This window comes from Chaetura pelagica, unplaced genomic scaffold, assembly GCF_000747805.2.
Source record: "Chaetura pelagica isolate M959 unplaced genomic scaffold, ChaPel_1.0 scaffold618, whole genome shotgun sequence".
Classification (NCBI taxonomy): Eukaryota; Metazoa; Chordata; class Aves; order Apodiformes; family Apodidae; genus Chaetura; species Chaetura pelagica.
In genome coordinates this window covers 237,845-248,030 of record NW_009954110.1, presented here as the reverse complement: position 1 = coordinate 248,030, position 10,186 = coordinate 237,845, and positions in this window count along the sequence as shown.

The following is a 10,186-nucleotide window of genomic DNA, read 5'->3' as shown; positions in this document are numbered from 1 at the left end:
AGAGAAACGAGCAAGCAAGGGCTGGGAACACAGCTTGTTGTGCTTTTTGCTTTTGATAGAGCAGACTTCTGGTAGGCTGTGAGGTTTCATTAATCATATTTAAGTTTCTGTCACTAACTTTTAATTAAAAGCATGGTTGATACCACTTTAATGAATGTACGGATGTTAGCCATCTTCATGCATAAAAATGCTTTTTAATTCCCTTACTATTCCCTTTATGGCCCTTAGATGCTTTTGTTACCATTTAAACAGCATACAGTAGCAGCTGTTTATCTTCTTAATATAACTTTTTCTTGCATCTGTGTTCAGGAAACAGTAATGGTTTGAGTAAACAATTCCCTGGCATCCTCTAACAATATTTTTTTAAGTAACTTGGCAGAAAAAGTTGTGATGACTAAATAGTGAACTCCAGGGCTTGTGCTGGTGGTAGCCCTTAGTCCAGCATAACTCCGCTAAAACTGTTAGTTGTTTCTCATGCTTATGTGAAGTGGTGAGGGAAGTAACAAGCCCTCAACACATAACTTTCAATCTGATGAACTTAACAAAGATCTTTCCCCAAACTGATAATTTCTTATTAAAATATCCTGTCTGTTTTGGGTTTGCTTTTGATGGTGTATTTCAATGCATTTGTTGTGCATCTGACAGCCCAAGCATTCATTGTGGTTTTGCCATCTGGCACGTGGGAGTTTTATCTAACTTCTCATTTGAGTTGACAGCAACCAGTTTGGGAAGACCTTGTCCTGATGTATTTATTTTTTAATAGCAATTCTCAGAAATTACAGCTGACAGTGGTGCTAAGGGGTTTTGAATTGAAATAAATAGCCTCTTTTTATTCACAAGTTGTTACTGCCTCTGCAAGCTGGTCAAATAAAGAGGGAGCATATCCTTCAAGCAAGCTAATTTAAAGAAGGTTCCTCCAATTAGTCTAAACCAGCATTAATCTCCCCCCTACATTCAAATAAAAACCTTGTCATTCAGTTGCTGTCTTGGCAGCCTGACTGGAAGGCTTCAGAAAATGGCAAGTGAAAGCTGATGCTGACTCCTGAGGATAGTTTGACTCATGCCATTCATGCATGTTCATGGTAATGTCTTGTTCTAGGACTGTACAATCACTGAGAAACTTCTTTTTTCCTCATGATGTTTTTCTTTTAGGCTCCCTCTTACTCAAGAGACATGCCTTGTTTTTAGGAGATGGGAGGAAAAGGCATCAGTGTCTTTCCTCACTTTATTTTCTTAGAAGGAAAAAGCAAAAAACCTGTGGTTTTCTTGATAGCCAGTTTCTCTAAATTGTGAAGGTGCTTTCTAATTTAATTTTAAAGCTGGCTAACCTGGGGTATTAATATTTAATTTTATCTTCCCAAATTAGTAAGATATGTCTAATTCTAATTTTGAGCCTGAAAACAGACCAAAATGTTCTGTAGTATCCAGTGTGAATGGAAATGGATAATAAATGAGGGAATAAAACCCTCCCCAATTTATTTGTACTTTTTTTTCCTGGATAGTGGAGGAAATCCAAGTGCCACCACATTGTCTCGGGGCAGAGGGATCTGGGTGAACTTACCCCTGGACTGAAAGGGAACGTGGCTTCTCTGATTGTGGTGTCTGTGCCAAGGGTCCCATGGAATTTTACATGAGCAAAGTAATAAATTATATTTATAAGTCCTTAATGTGAGAAGAACAAAACAATTTAGCATTGAGCAAATTCAGATCCTGTCACTTCAGGGAGTTTTAATCAGCATGATGCCAACTCAATATGCAGATTTAAAAAAAAAAAAAAGTCCCTAGAAGTTCACGTCAAAATTCTTCAGTAAATCCCACTGGGGAACTTGGATACCTTTTTTTTCTACTGGCTTCTTTCTTTTTGAATTGTTGCTGTGGGGATGCAGGGGACCTCCTGGGAGAGGGCAGTGTGTAGAGACAGCTGCTTCCCACTGTCCTGCACCCCTTCCCAGCTGGGTTTGACACAGGGTCAAGTTCCAGAGGGTAGAAGAAACAAGAGGTTGCTTAGACAAGTGAAGAAAAATGGTTATTGAGCTTACCTGCTGGGGGCTGCAGGATTTGCCATGAAAGAACAGGAAGAACTCTAATAAGGATAGGGCTAAAACCTGCCCTGGAGAGCTTGGGCACATCAGAGGAGGTCCCAGCAAGGAGGTGCTGGCTTTGCCATGAAAGACCATCCAGGAGAGGAAACTTGGTGCCTCCTACTGAGGGGAAAACCAGCATCTCCTTCATGTGGGCTTCCACATGTGAGGTAACAAGGATATAATTCCCTTGGGTTTGGTGGCTGATGCAGCCCAGGTCAGTGAACGGTGTGGAAAGCTACAGGGAAGGTGCCAGCCCTGGCAGGGTGCTCCGGAGTTCAGGAGTGAAGGTGTCATTGCTCCTGTGTCCTGGCTGCTGCGTGGCAGGAGGGCACATACCAGTGCTCTGACTCTGCAGCCGCAGTGCCACGGAGGGCAGGGAGGAAAGCAAACACCTCTGCTGATTAAGGAGTGTGCTGGGCAGGGGGCAGCTCCCCGGGTAGGAGCATGGGCACTCTGAGCTGTGGCTGGATCTTCCAACAGCCCCTTGCAGCAGAGGCTGATTATCAGCTTCTCCTTACAGAGCTAGTGGTTGAGGACTTGACATTTTTCTTCTGGCTTTTAAACAACCTCCAGAAAATCTTGCTCAGACAGATTGGAAGAGCCACTACATCCCTGTGGAACTCAAGGTTTTTGCAAGAAAAGACCCAGCCCTGAGCACAGAGTATCTTGGCTAGCGAGGACTCTGCACAGCTTTTACAGTCCTGATTCATGGTGTTTGGGCAGCTGAGATTGGTGAGTGCTGTGATGTTGTGAGTAGGAGCTTTAAACTTTCTTCTGCAGGAAAGCAGTTGAGCTCAGGTGAGCTGGAGAGACTCCCTCGATGCAATCAGGGCAAGTGGTTTGCCACTCATCTTCTGATCCTTTAAGCAGCTCAGTCTCCTGTTGGAGATACTGGGGTTTCTATCTGTTTTTTTTTCCACCAGTTTTTATAGTCTTGTTATGGGCTGGGGGAGAGCAGAGGTCTGGACAACTCAGTAATGAAACTAGTTGGCTCCTAGTTGGGAAGGCACATCTGATCCTTGCGCTGTAACTTGGAGGACTTGCAGAAGATAATAAATAGCAAGGAACAGCTGCAAGTTTTGTAATTCGTCATCGCAGCGCGCGATTCTTGTCAGGGAAGCTGGCTCTGATTTGTTTGGATTGCTGGCACTTACATAACGATCCCTGAGCTTTGGGACACTAATTCAAGCATATTAGCTGGCTTAACCCACAGAGCAACGACCTGAGAAGGCGTTTCTCTTTAAGGGCACAATCACTGATTGGGAGGGTGGGAGCACATAATCACGTTGAGCCCTTGAGCATATCTTGGTGCTTTAGGGGTGAGGCCACGTTATCTCCAGCTGCAAAGAAGTTTGATGTTTGCATGACTTAACTGTGGATGTGTAGTGGGGCCATAATTCCATTATGTGCTTGAAAAGGTTATGGAAGGATTTGAGGTTTTTATAGCACACCCCTGGTCAACAGCAGCTCAGCTTCTGCTGTGTCCTTTGTGGGCTGCTGGCAAGGATACTGGTTCTGGACTTAGTGGATCATTTGGGGACTTCTTCCAGATGATTTGGGTTGGAGTCAGAGTTAAGATAGAGAACACTGAAAGGCCATGGGCATCTCTTAAGAGGTAAAAAGTAATGTGCTGCCATCAGCTACTAGATGTTTATAATGAACAGCAAAACAATTTTAGGTATTGTATTTATATGTAGATGTGGTGTAATTATGTTTTATGTATGTCAGAAGACAAGTCCATGGGAATAACTTCACTTGTGATTGTAACTTGTTTCAAGATGAATACCATAACTTAAAGAACTTCCTCCTAAAGGTAGAAACACCACAGAATCATTTTCTGTGTGGGTGGCTCACCTATTTTAATGCTACTTTTTTTTTTTTTAAAAAAAGAAGGAAATAGACATTTTATATTTATCATATCAGATGAAATTGAAATCTAAATATTTACATCTTTTTTTTTTCTGGATCTGAGGTTGAGCACCAGCTGTAGGCGTTGCCAAGCTGTTTAGTTGTCTCCTTCACTGAGTAGGTTGATTTCTTCAGGGTGGTGGAGAGATGGAGCCTCCTATTTCTGTCTGTTATCTTCTAGCCAGTCTCTGCAGCTGGAAATGCTTCCCTCTGTGGGCTTGGTGACCTGGCATTGCTTTCAGAGGGTGTTCTAGCCTAAACATGCTGCAAGCTAAACGTGTTATCTCCAGCAGAATGCAGAGTTAACTGCAAACTGTGAAACTGGAGGGGGAGTTCAGGATACAAGTATGGAGATATTTTGTGAACAGGAACAATACGGGGAGGAAGGCCTCTCGTTTGCTTTTACTCTGCTCTCCTCCTCTCCTTGGTAGCACTCTCCATGGCTGATGTTCCTTGGAAGCAAAGGTGGGAGATTGCTTCTGGTTTACACAGGTAAACCAGCAGCAGAAATCCAAAATGTTGCAGGTCACAACTCGGTAGAAGAGACAGTAAAAATCCCAGTGTTTTCTGTCTCCAGTTTTGCTGTGTCTTCCAGGCCAACACTCAGTCCTCCTGGGCTGTGCATGCAGGGTGGCCAGACCTACTGCACAGTGCCTGCAAAAACATCTGAGTCGTCTAGGCAGAGAGAAGGTAGAGTCTTTTTCTGTCCTCCTCCTCAGTTGCTCCAGGAGAAAAGGCAGCTTGATGAGAGGGGAGATTTAATTGCTTAATGCAGCATCTATATTAAAGGTAGGTATCTTAGAGCACATTTTTTCCCCTGCTCTCTTTCATGCTCTCTGTCATTTTTCTGACAGAACTTATTTCATTTCTTGTTCTCAAAGTAGAATTCAAAAAAAGAGGTAAGAAAGTTTAAGATAACACCATTACCAAAAATCCTCAGCCAAACTGTGTTGAGAGACTATCTTTATTCCTGGTTTAAAGGCAAAGTATAATTTGACTTTCAGATGTTCCATTCTAAATTTGGTTCTATTTTTGAGTTTTGGTTCTATATTCTAAATCAAATTTATGGCACCAGTGGCTAGGAAAGTCAGTTTCTGATTATAAACAGATCTGGAGCCACCAAAAAGCCCCCTTGAAAGCAGCTTGACAACAGTTCAAGAACCTACTTTTTAATATTCCTCCTTCAGAGGTCTCTTGCAGCAGACTTGTAGGTCTCACATATGTCAGTTTTTCCTGCATATTTGCAACATTCTAAAAGAATATATGCAGATAATATTTGAAAAGATTTATTTTTATGTGGAAACCTGGGTTCAGCTAGGCAAGAGTTAACTAAAGCTGCTTGTACTGTGCTGGGGGGGTACATGGTGTTGGTGCTCAGAGCACCTTGCCGAGAGGTGCTTTTTGCTTTTCTTTGAGTTTTCTGGAGGTGAAATCCCTGGTTGTCACCACAGTTTCTTGCTTTATGTAGCCCAGGTGGGTATCTCTGGACAGGTGAGGCATGTCCAGCCTGCTGGAGGTGACAGCCTGGGCACAAGGCAAGGGACATTGATTGGTGCTTGTTTAAGCTCTCTCCTCGCAGTGTGCGGGGCAGCAGCTGCAGAACCTGGGTGGCTTGAGCAATTCCTAAGGGTAGGATAAATGCAGGCACATAGTTAAAGAGCCCAGGGGCTCAGCACTGCCCTGATCAGAGGTATTCCATCTGGAGGTGGAAAAAACAGCCCTTACAGGGAGAAGGTTTCTTTATCTCGAGGCTGGCAACGAGTGCAGAATGAGTGACATATTTCCATTTGACTCATCTGTTGTCAAAATGGTGGCACCCTTGAGTCACATTAAAAATAAGACCTTGTAGCTGAATTGGCATATCATTTTGGTAAGCATAGAGCAGGTGTTTGTAGTTTTGGTTTTGTGGGATTTTTTTGGTTTTGCCCTTGTTAAGAGGGTTTTTGTTTTCCCCCTCCCTGAGATGGGATGAAATTGATTAATGCTCTAGCTAATGTTCTGGGTTAAAAATAACAGGAGAACATAATTCAGGTGGAATGCTGGCTGCTATCTGTAAAGATGTTCAAATAATCTGCTTTGCAGCTATTTAAAGCCCTAAAAATAAAATAAAATGTATTAAAAAAAAAAAGTAGTGCCCAGTAGCCAGATGGTTGGGAAAGAACACCCCATGATCAATGAGGTAATATGTAAATATTTTCGATCATTATCATAGTACTGCTGTGTTGACATTGAATTTCAAAGTGCTATTCCATGGGACTCCTCATTGATCAGCAGATGAGCTTTGATAAAACAGGGAATAAAAGCACAATACTGAGCATGATTATGGATTGTGAGTTTTGTTGACAAGGACAGGCTTCCATTAAGTCCTGTGAATGAATTTCAAACTCTCTCTAAGCATGTTGCTGAGACACAGTGTTTCTTCCCTGGCTGTCAAGTACATACTAAGTGGTGTGCTATTTCTTGGGCTGCTTTATTTAAGGTGAAATACTGCATAGTTGACTAATTTTTCTGTGCTAATTGCCATATTTATGTGGGAAGGGGCAAGGTGGAAGCTGTGGAGTTTACTGCTTGAAATACACTTAGCTAGAAATGACCGGAAAGTAACATAAACCAGATGGTTGAATTAAAATAGTTTTTGGAAAAAAAAGGTCCACCTATAAGCAGGTTGTAGAGACCCTGTCTGGCTGATTCACATAGAAATCTTCACGTGGGTGATAGCAGCTCATACATAAAACATGAAGTTCCTTTAGCACACACAGGTGCTGAACCCACAAGAGGCTTTTTTCTTGTTTTTTCTTCCTCCTGCCTCCACTTTTGTGCTCCTGGAATAAAAATCTCGTAGGTTAGACTTCTCTAGGAGGAGAGTTTGCAACTTGAGTCTAAACAGATGCTTATAAAAGCTGCTTTTAAAAATCTGACTTTGGAACTGCCCAACTCAAAATGCCCACCTCAAAACACCATGGCAGTGTGGAGCTGTTCACAGGTTTTGGGATCCCCCTCTGGAGGCAGGAGCTCATCCTCTGTCCAGGAGGGTGAAGTATCCTGGAGGACCAGGGGAACAAGTGACCTCTGTCTGATGTTAAAAGAGACTGATGTGAGGTTCACAAATACTTTGTAAGGGTGCACACAGAGTGTAGGCTTTCTTAATGTTTTTTTCTCTGCAGTCTAATCACTGTGATGGGTTGTAACCACTGACCCATTTCATGTAAGGCAATAATGACTTTTAAGAAAGGCAGCAGAGGGCTTTGCAAGTGAAAAGGCCATAATAGCTACAGCAAGGTCCAGAGCTTTCCAGAAACAGTTTGGTTTTGCTCTCTCTCCTGTCCCCTTGGGTCTGGCTGCTTACAGTAGGGCCAGGACCCCGTGCTCCTTAGGGAACACAGCCCCAGAGGCCCTTCTGAGGGTCCAGATGCTACAAGCATCAGACAGGGGAAAATGCTCTCAGGGCCTTTCTGAGCTGCTCCTATTTTCTAGTTAACTGCTGCATTTGTTTTGCATGTTGATTAATTTCCTGGCACATCCTGGAGCTTGTTCCTCTGATTACAGAGTTCTTTGGGATTTATTTCTCTCTGGTTTGTTGCTTTTTAGTTGCTTAATTATATCCCCTTATTATTTTAGGATGACTGACTGACAAAAGAACAGAAAACACCTCTGAGGATAAAGGTCTCTTGTGGCCGGCTGTGGTATGAGAGTGATTCTCCTAACGAGGGCCATGCCATGTTTGACCACAGCTGACCCATGTTGGGGCTTAGTATTTATTAATGCAGGTGGTGCAAAAGCAGTAGGCTGAGCTAAAACAGCTGTGGTGTTTGCTGGGGACCATTTTGCTAGTTCATTTAGCCCTGTGAGGTAGTTCTGTCTGTGTTTCTGACTTAGGAGGAGCAGCATGAGGATCTTACTTTCTACTGCTTTTGCCCAAGAGGACTCATGTTGGGCCTGAGGCCAGAGGGTTCTGCTCTGTGGTTATCCCCAAGTGTTTGGGTAACTATGAAGTGAGAGCCCTGCCCATCCCACCGGTGTAAAGTGTTTTAGTCATGATGCCTCTTAGAAGGAAGGACAAATAGAGTGGAGCTGCAATCTATGAGTTAAGCAGAGAAGCCTTCAGAAGCCAGCAGAAAGCATCTTGTAATTAATCGCCCTCTGTGGAAAGGTAAATGCCAGTTCTGTTAGTGTAATGTGGTATTCTCAGGCTAAAATGAGCTGCTTACCACCTGCTGGGTGGCACCTCCTTCTCCTTGCAAAATGTCTTTGCGTGTGAACCTGTCTAGCTTAGCTGTGGTCTGTTCTCCTGTGCCTGGTCTTGCTCCAAAGCCTCAGTGGGCTTGGCTTGGGTTTGGTTCTGAGCTGCTCAGATGCCCAGAGACTTCCTTGGAGAGATACTTCCCTGAAAGCTTTTTGAGGAAGGGAAGAAGTTTGTAATGTTCAAACCACCCATAATAAAATGTTTTAGCTTTTTGGGAAGTCGTGCATTATCTTGGTGTTTTTGCTGGGTGGTTTTTTTCCTTGTGGTTTGCTTTGGACAAATGTGTTCCTTGTTTAATAATGCTGAAGTTTCCCACACTTCAGTAGAATAATTTTAAAACAGAAGCTGTTTTAACTGTGTATTTGATTACCAGGTATCATAAAATGTTTCTGAAATGCAGGCTGGATTAAAAAAGGGGCTTAGAACTAGGCAATCACTAAGTTTAAATTTTGCATTGGTAGTCTGTTCTCACACCTAAAAATAAGAATGGCATCAGTGAGGCCCCTGCAAGCTGCAGTGACTTTAAAAAGTGATGACTTGGTAACACAGTCAAGGTGAATTTTGTATGATTACTCCAGAAGCAAGTTTTATAAATACATCACAGTATCCTAGACTACATTAATTATCTGTTACTTTCAGTATTTACTGTAGAGAAAATGCTGGTGTGTAGGTTTTCCCAAAGGTAGTGCTTTCAGTTTCTGTTGTGCAGAAATGGTTTTTCTTTCAAGCAGTTTTGATTTTAGTGCTGTTAGCAAGTGTGTAGAGAGCTCTGTCCTTCGGTTTGGAGTGATTGTTTCAGACTTGATGTCACTGAAAATAAGAAGTTTTGTCATCCTTCCGCCATCTACAAAAAAGGAAAAAACCAAAACCAAACCTCAACCCTGAAACAAAGAAAGCAGGTAGGAAGATTGATTTTCTGAAATGGAGGAGGTTTTGCAGCTGCTCCTCTTGTTCTGCATAGCTGCCCAGTGAGGATTTCAAGGTTGCCCCAACAGTAAAACCCAGCCCAACACTGAAACTCTTTCTGAAACTGTGGGTCCAGGCCCTGGCTGATTCTGAAAACTGGTCTGCTGTGTAAAACCCATGGAACAGAGCAGGACTCTGGGCCCACTCCATGTTTTAAAAGCGATTTATTTAAGTGTAGTTTATGATGGATGTTTCTTCTGGGAGGATGTTTCCTAGCATATCCAGCATCTAGAGAAATGTAAAATGGACGTTGAGGAATCCCAGTGCACTTGATGAGATAACATTTTAAAAATGGTAAGACTCAATCAGACTAGACGTATAGTGGGTTAAAAACCACTATATAGATATAATTAATCCTGTTAAAAACAGAGGGTAATGTGAGGATTCTTGTTTACTTGCAGACGAGTATGGCTGAATTGCTAAAAGGACTAATGAGATGCTTTCCTGGAAAAGCATTTAAAGGTTCAAATGCAAAAGCAAGATTAAAATGTTATATTTAAATAGATTTCCATCTTACAGATTTGAATAGGATATTTAGAGAGAAAATCTTGTGGGCTTCAAATCATTGCATTGTGTGTAACAGCAGGGGAAGAAACACTACAATTTTCCCTTTATTAAATAATTTTTTACTTATCGGATTCTTAAAGAATTTAGTGGGTTAATTCTGCCCTGAAGTGCACACACAAATTATTGGCACAGGTTTTTAGCTATCAAATAATGAAATATTTTTCTTCAGTTGATTTAAAGATGTAATTTTTAAAGAAAAAAATATTTTCACTTAATTTTGTTGTAAGCCTGCAGATTTGGATGACACCAAGGAAAGGGTTCAAGTGAGTAAATACGGCAACTGCTTCTATGCACATGTGTTAGAAATACTGAATTGTAGCTCATCCTGGGTGGTTGGATCAGGTTGGCTGCTCAAACTTGGTGCATTCAGCGTTTGAAGTGCTTGGCAAAGCTGAGCAAGTGCTGTACTACAGTTGTG